Source organism: Epinephelus moara, chromosome 16, assembly GCF_006386435.1.
Source record: "Epinephelus moara isolate mb chromosome 16, YSFRI_EMoa_1.0, whole genome shotgun sequence".
NCBI lineage: Eukaryota > Metazoa > Chordata > Actinopteri > Perciformes > Serranidae > Epinephelus > Epinephelus moara.
The window spans coordinates 35,633,818-35,642,102 of NC_065521.1; the positions used below are offsets into that span (position 1 = coordinate 35,633,818).

Here is an 8,285-nt window from a genome sequence, read left to right on the forward strand (position 1 = left end):
ATAATTATATGATGTAACTTCTATGTTGTGATATGCTTTGTTTTAGTGTGTGTGTTGCTCAGAATTGCCTAATTTTGCCTAAAATTGCCCGGCCCCGACCATTGCTGCGCAGCAGCTATAATTGGTCTTGGAGTGGCGAGCCAAACCCATGGGCTGGCTTTAGAAAGAAAGGAAGAAAAACTTGAATTACTGATGTTCATCAAGAAGTGGTAGGACAAATACATTCATTTGCCCCACATCAAACCTCAAGGAGTTAAACAGAGTAAAGGGACACTATTACACTGCACTACAACAGCCGATTGAAACAGCACAGTCTGAGTTGAACTGATAGCCATAGATGTACTTGCACAGTAACTCACTGAACTGAGCTCTTTGATCTTTTTTTGTGTTTACATGATGTGTTAAGTTGATATATTAATTGAATAGTGAATTTGCTGAGTTAAGAGGTATTGTTTTTTTGTATACATTTTTATTTGCTTGGTATCTCATTTGGGTTTAAAACAAAAGAGCGAGAAATTTAAAGGACTCACCTGTTGGATCAGAGGCATTATAAAATAGGATTTACAAAACTGAAACAAGACAAAATAGGAATAATTAACTTAATGAGTGCCTGACTGACAACAGTGGACTAATACATTCCAACAACAAAACAAAATAGGAAAATACAAAAAAAAACTAGGCACTTATCTGACAGGTGAATCCCACCTAAACCTAAAAGAAAGAAAAGGTGGCAGTTACAAAAGGTTTTGTGAATTTTGTTTATTATATTGCACATGGTACAGACTTGAACTACATGTTTTTTGCTATTCTCTGGTGAATGTTATAAAAACTGTTCATACTTACAAAAGAAAAGAAAAAGAAAAAAAGAACTGAAGAAGAGAAAATAAATGTTTATTTTTTTCTTTACCTTTCAACCGTAACTGTCGGGTCAGAGTCTTGTTTCATCTTTGCTGCCTGGTACCCATTTCTCCCGAGCGATCTAGATCTTCTAAGACGCTGGTCCATATTGAGTGTTCGTTCTTCTCTTATTTGCAGTAAAGAGAGGTCATCTAACGTGATACTGACAATAATCTGATAATAATCTAACAATTCTGGTTGTTACATAATGATCTGCCAGCGATAGGTACGATGCGAGATTAATCAGTCCCCATTTTTATTGTCTTCACTGCCATCTTGACAAAGGGAGCCAGGAGGGATAATGCCACCTGGCACAGCTGCAACCTGGTTTTGTTACGTCCTCCAGATGGCATCATACCACGCAGGAGGCATTTCAGAAGCAGAGCATTTTAGCTTGCATGATTTAATAAGTTTGCAGTTTTGTTGATTTTGTCATTTTTGCTTTATTTGTGCTTCTGCCATTAAGTAAGTAGGCTATGTACTTAAATTATTTTTTTTTTGTCTCTTTCAGCTGTGTTTATCATTGTTATTTCCTACTTCATTGTGCTGTAACCTACAGACAAAGTTAAAAGCATTCAAAGTCCAGTTATGAATGATGTGGATCAAAGGTTTCTGGCTGTTTTAGTAATTAAAATACATTCATCCTCATAATTATATTGTATCTATATTTCACATACAGTGCCTGTTGGTAAGGCAACTCGTTCTGCTCTGTGCAACACTCCGTGCCTCGGTTAAACATATACAACACGTGTATTTTTAGTAGCTTCTAAGATGCTTTTGAAATGTGCTGAGGCAGGTCTACTGAAACATCAAGAATTGTTTAGAGTGATCAGCCCAGGTGGCCACTAGGGGGAGCACTTCTCTAGTTTACCCATGTTTTTGTGTCTCAGATTATAGTGAGAGTGAATGGAATTTGGTGTGTGGTGCTTACTAATGACAAACTGCAGTTAGAAAATACTTTGAAAACTCGTTCCAGAAACAGTGTCCATGTAACGCTTGATAGTCCACACAACAACAGTGTTCATTATCCACAATAAACGTTGCTGTTGAATCTTTACTAAGTAAAACAAAATTCCTTTCACCTCCAATGTCTTTGGGTAGCTGCAGGAATCTAAGAGAATGATATCTTATTAAGCTGGACAAATAAAACCAAACCTATCTGTAATAGGAATGGCTGGATTGATACTGTGGGATCAATACTTCAATACTGGCAAGCTACTCATTTGGTATCAATTCCTTGGAAAAAAAAACCAATTTGAGTATAGCGTTAGATCAGCAGGCCATGGTGTCAAGCTCAGCTCAGATCCCAACACAGCTGATCTCAAGCAGAGTAATCAGCTGATGGATCAGCTGATTGATGAAAGGGAGCCAACTGATAGATCACATGATTTCCTTCAATGCAACCAAGTGGCAAATCTCATTCAGGATGCCCTATTTAAACTGCTTTAGCCTGTCTACTGTTGCTGCTTCCTCTGCAAGCCGCTTTGCAACCGACCTCCACCCCAGCTCCTTCTTTTCATGCTGTGTCAGTGTCTGACCTATCAATGTCATACCTGATTGTCACTGATGCTTGCTCTGTTCTTTACCTGGGGGTCTTTTCTGCTGCTATCCTTGCTTGAGGCTTTCCATCTATGCACTGCCTGCCACAGGCTTTCCTTCTAGGCACATGGAAGTGCAGAGAGGTCCAAGAACAGAGCCATAGTACCAATATCACACTGCAAGTAGAAATAAAGTTTTCTTGCATTAAAGTGGTGCTGACTGAAATGACATCATATACATACAAAACATTGGTGGCTGCATCACTTCCAAACTGTTTCAATACTTTGTATAATGTTTGCTTAGCTTTTCCTGCTTCTGCTTCCAGTCAGTGGACAGAAAGCAAAGGCACTAACTGTAAACTCTACTATAGTGGATGAGGTGGTGACTCTAAGTCCCTGTAAATATGGACTCATATTCTGCATATTTTTACAGAGTAATCTAAGCTTTGAATCATACAAATAAGCAGAAACTCAAGCGGGACACAGTGCCCAATTGTAGGTTTACTCATGACCAGGCACCCTCACACTCACAAACAAATGCAATTTGTGAAGAAAGAAAAGAAGCAAAGTGTAGCATATGGAGAAGAACTTAAATCTTAAATCATTAATTCAAACTGACACTACTTCCAGAACTGTTCACATGACCTCAAGATCACTAGTGGAAGTTAGAATGACACATCTCGAAGTAACGACCACATGGAAAACCACACTGAGAAGGAATCACCCTCTGCCAAGTTCAGCCCTTCTTTTAATTACAACTCTTTGAGAGGTCAACACCCCCTGAGCCTCTTTTCTCTCATTGGCCAAAGGCAGTTGCCTCACACTGTGAAGTCATGAGGCAGGACACAGGGCTTACTGTGCAGGTAAAATGTAAAATTGTTAATATGCTATGTTTAACTAATTATCTATCAAGTACTTACAGTAGGCTATAATTTATCATGTTGATGTTTGATGCTGTAAACAATTGTGTCAGCAAGACTTGTTACACCTTTAATCAAGATGAATACGTTATGTGTTTGTAGTCTGTTAGCTAATGAAGACATACTGTACTTAAGTACAGTATGATATTTATCGTTCGTAATAAATAAAATAAAAATGAGGTTGGCATCCAACAAATATAAGGTTAAGTATTGTTATTTAATATAAACTATCTGTTTTTGATAGCAAAAGTTGACTGCCATTTCTATCCCTTCATCTTTGGTAGCAATTTAGGTGTTTATGATGCATAATTTTGAATTATTAGTTAACATCATTATATATTTTTAGGTATTAATAATTTATTAATTATTAAATCTGCTCCTTAAGCTTGTAATTTGACAAACAAATTACAAGCGTTGTCCAGTCCTCTTTCTATGAATTAAGTAGCATCTCTGAAATCAGGTCCTTTGTCTCTCAACATGATCTTGAGAAGGTCATCCATGCTTTCATTTCTTCACTCATTGTGTTTCGGGTTGAGCCAAAAAGCTAGTGCAAAATGCAGCTGCTCGGCTTCTAACAAACACTGGAAAACATGACCTTAGCAGCCTTGTTTTAGCCTCTCTTTACTGGTTACCAGTCAGTTTTAGAATTGATTTTAAGATTTTACTGATCACTTTTAAAGTACTTCATTGCTTAGCCCCCAGCTACATTGCTAAAATGCTTCTCCCCTATGAGCCAGGACACAGCCTCAGATCCTCAGGCAGGGCTCCATTGGCTGTTCTCAGTCCCGGCTCAAAACTAAATGTGACAAGGCTTTTGCAGTCAAGGCCCCTCAGCTCTGGAACTCCCTGCCTGAGAACCTGAGGCTTGCTGAATAAGTGACATCTTTTAAAATCCTTCTTAAAACGTATCTGTTCAAAAAGCCTTTAAATAGTTTCAGCACACTGTTTGTTATATATATGTCTCATTTGATTATTTTTATTGTTTTAATCTTGTGTCTTATTTTGTATCACTGTAATAATTCAATTAGCTGTACCTCGGTGCAATCCACAGGGCACTTAGTTGCCAACTTTGCTTATCTGCTTCATCGATGGTATTTTATCTATATGTTATTTTTATTGTTCTTAGTATTTTCTTCAAATTGCCTCATTTTATTTGCTTGAATCCTGCATTGTTTTAAATCCGGGATCAACCATGTAAAGCCCTTTGCAACTTTGTTTTGAAAAGCGCTTTATAAATGAAGATTTTTATTATATTACCACTACACGACTGCACATTCACCTGATAACTTCAGTGCTATATGAACTCTCATTATTCCAACTACTCTCTCTTGTCTGCTCACCGCATTCTCCGTCATTCTCTCTTTTAATCTACCACCAACTCCTTATGCACGCACACAAGCTTGACGATCTTTTGTGAAAATAAAAATAACATTTTAAAAAATCACATGCTCATTTAAGAAATGATATATATGAGTATCATTAAATTTCAACAAAAGGAATCTGTATCATATTGAATTTAAAAAGTTTGGTATCACCCATCCCAATGTGTGATGATAGAGACCAGTAAGTGTGAGTGAGAAAACTTTTTTATTTTTTTTATTTTGTAATTTAGGTGAGCCGACCTATTAAGTTCTGATTTTAACCTAAATACTGACCAGTCTGTCACTTTGAAGGTCTCTGTTTGATCATCGCCAGCTTGGGTGAGTTTATAACATGCATTAACATAATCAACAGTCTTATTAGCAGATGAAAAATGACCCTATGTCAACGGTTGTTTATAATTAAGGATTTTGATATAAATAATGTTTTCAAAAACAAATTTAAACCATCATGATTTTCTTCCATGTCTCAGCCTCTTCCTCCAGGCTGGTGTGTTACTATAACAGCTTGGCTGAAGACAGAGCGGAGTACGGGAAGTTCACCATTTCAGATATTGATCCAAACAAGTGCACCCATCTGATCTACGCCTTTTCTGACATTAACAACGAACATGAGCTGGTCCCCAGCAGAGCAACTGACATACTACGCTATCAGGCCTTTAATGGACTCAAAACCAGGTCAGTGCTTCAGCCTATAACAACTGTGGAAATGGTGCAAAATTTTCTTTTGTTTAATAATCATTCCTAAACTTTTATGCTCCCACAGAAATCCACTGCTCAAAACCCTGTTGGCAGTTGGTGGCTTGACCTTTAACATACAAAAGTAAGTTACAACGAAAATCATTTGGGCCTTTTAGTGTCAGTGCAAAGTAGGGCTGGGGCTACGCGTCGACAACGTCGACGACTACGTAAATATGTCGACGCGAATTATTAGTGTTGACGCATCGGTCAAACAAAAAATGGCGGCATGCAGCAGCAGCAGTGCTGTGCTATTGTGCTATGGCCTACTCAAGTGCTGGAATTTGTTATTTACGTGACAATGCCTGAATGCAACACAGGCTCCGCTCGATTTACTGCGTACACAGTGCTGTGCTGCAGGTTTGGGCCAGGCTCGGTTATAATTGTCTCACTCGGGTCGGAAAATGCAGCCGCTCACCTCTGTGTGTGTGTGTGTGTGTGTGTGTGTGTGTGTGTGTGTGTGTGTTTGTGCGCGCATCGGGGCTGAACTCAGCCGTGCGCTTTACAGCGCAGAGGAGAATTGTAAACGTGTGACTATGCAGGGACAGAAATGACATAAGATAAATAACATAAGGCTATTTAGCTAATATAATGGTAGGGGAAACACTGATGTTTCAATAAATTTTAATGTTAATAAGAAATGTTTTAGTATTCATATTGTTTAAATTGGCTCATTAATCAAATAATGGAAAAATAATCGATAATCGAAAAAAATAATCATTAAACTAATCGAAAAATGAATCGTTAGATTAGTTGATTACTCGAAAAAATAATCGCTAGATTAATCGTTAGAAAAATAATCATTTGGGACAGCCCTAGTGCAAAGAGTAGTAGTAGCAACATGTTGGACTTTTCTTGGCCATAAAACTATTTTTGTGCTTTGCACAGCATGCATGGTGAATGCTCTCATACAATGAAGTACCACAAGTTGAGAGGCTAATATTTCATCACCTACCCAAGTAAATTTCAAGGTACCATCAGCACACGCAAACAAAACGTGATGACAATTTTTAGTAACTACATAATCATGCACACTTAAATATAGTTCAGTGAGAAGAAATATTTATACCAGATACAGTCATTACATTATGTGACACCAAAAACAGGTTGCTGGAAAAGCATCACACAAATAGGGGCACATAATGGTGGTCAGTATCCTTGGTATCTGTAAACATTAAATTGTAGAGATGGGCAACACAAGCAAAAACACTATTCGAAAATTGTGGCAACTATTCGACAATTTTTCAAATAATCGCCCCCCGGAGCCACGCACACAGAGATCCATTCATCTTTAAAGGCCCGAACATAGTCGGGTGAACGGACTCCGTGGAGGTCCGCACGGACTCAAAGCGGACGTCCGCAAGCCCTGTGCGCGCACACCGGTGACTGCTCGGCATGTATTTTTCACATCGCGGGGATTTTTCACTGACATTTTTACAGGAAACTACAACGCGGAAGTGCGCTTGACTATGAAAGCCCGAATGACTGCGGACATTCCTCACGGAGTAGTAGTCTCTGCATGTTTCTCCTGTTTGTAGAAGAGCATCAAACTAGCTGGTAGCCCATCTCACACCGCTGTAGCAATCCTAGACTGCCCTCGTGCGGTTAGGAGCTGAATTGCATGTCAAATATAGGGGGAGAAATAAGACGGCGAATAGTAATAGTCGCATTAAAAAATCGATTTTTCAAAAATAAAACGACTATTCGAAATTCGAAAATTGTGACCCATTCCTATTAAATTGCATTAAGAGATCTAACTTCAATTATTATTTACATTGAATTTGTTAATGAGACAACATCACCATAAAAAAGAAATATAATAAGATAAATATATAAATACCTGCTACAGGTTTTCTGTAGCAGCGGGGAGAAAGATAGAGGACGCAATGTAAGTAGAGGCTCAAATGTTAGCTACAGTTTGCTACATGAACGTGACCTTGAAGCTGCAGCCGTCTTTCTGAAATGACCTGTGATTGACCAAAGTCTCCTGTCATTGGCTAGATCTGCTAAAGCCTGAGAACAAAACTCAGGGGAGGTACAGAAATATACCTGTCTCTTGGACCACTTGAAATACAATATACTCAGAATTTATTGGATTCTTACCCAATAACGGCAAAATTAAATGCCTACCAAAGCAATAATGTAGTATGTGGGGTGTCTTCTTCAAAGCACTGTTTTGTTCAAATGTTTACTAGATTCAGATCAATGGTGGCAACACATCAAAATAGAACACAGTTCATCCAGTCTGCTATAACACTTCTGAGAGCAAATGGTTTTGATGGCCTAAACCTTGATTGGAGGTACCCTGGAAGAGCTGGAAGCCAACCACAAGACAAGCAAAGATTCACATTACTGTGCAAGGTGAGATGATGAATGTATCTTCTGGGACAGACACTGTCAAATAAACCAACTGTAGACCAGTATTACATGTATAAAATTGTTAGATTTTATACTTAAGTGAGACTGAACTGTCCTTCTGTGTTGTATAGGAGCTAAAAGAGGCCTTTGTGGCTGAGGGAACAGCGGCAAACCGTGACAGATTATTCATCACTGCCAGTGTCTCTGCTGAGAAAGCAATCATCGATGCCAGTTATGAAGTCCCACAGATTGCCACGTAAAACTGCCTCAATATGATTCTTGACATTATACCCGTGATTAGCTACAGTCATGTTTTGGTGAATGTGGTCTCCTCTGCATTTAATCAGGTACCTGGATTTCATTAATGTGCTGACATTTGACTTTCACGGCCCCTGGGAAAGTGTCACAGGACATCACAGCCCCTTATATCAGCGATCCCAGGACACTGGAAACAA

General features: G+C 38.6%; 1 pseudogene; it reads left to right on the top strand.

The window, feature by feature from the left end:
* Positions 1–8,285, top strand: part of LOC126402966 (acidic mammalian chitinase-like) — a 25,450-nt pseudogene that overhangs the window by 1,596 nt on the left and 15,569 nt on the right.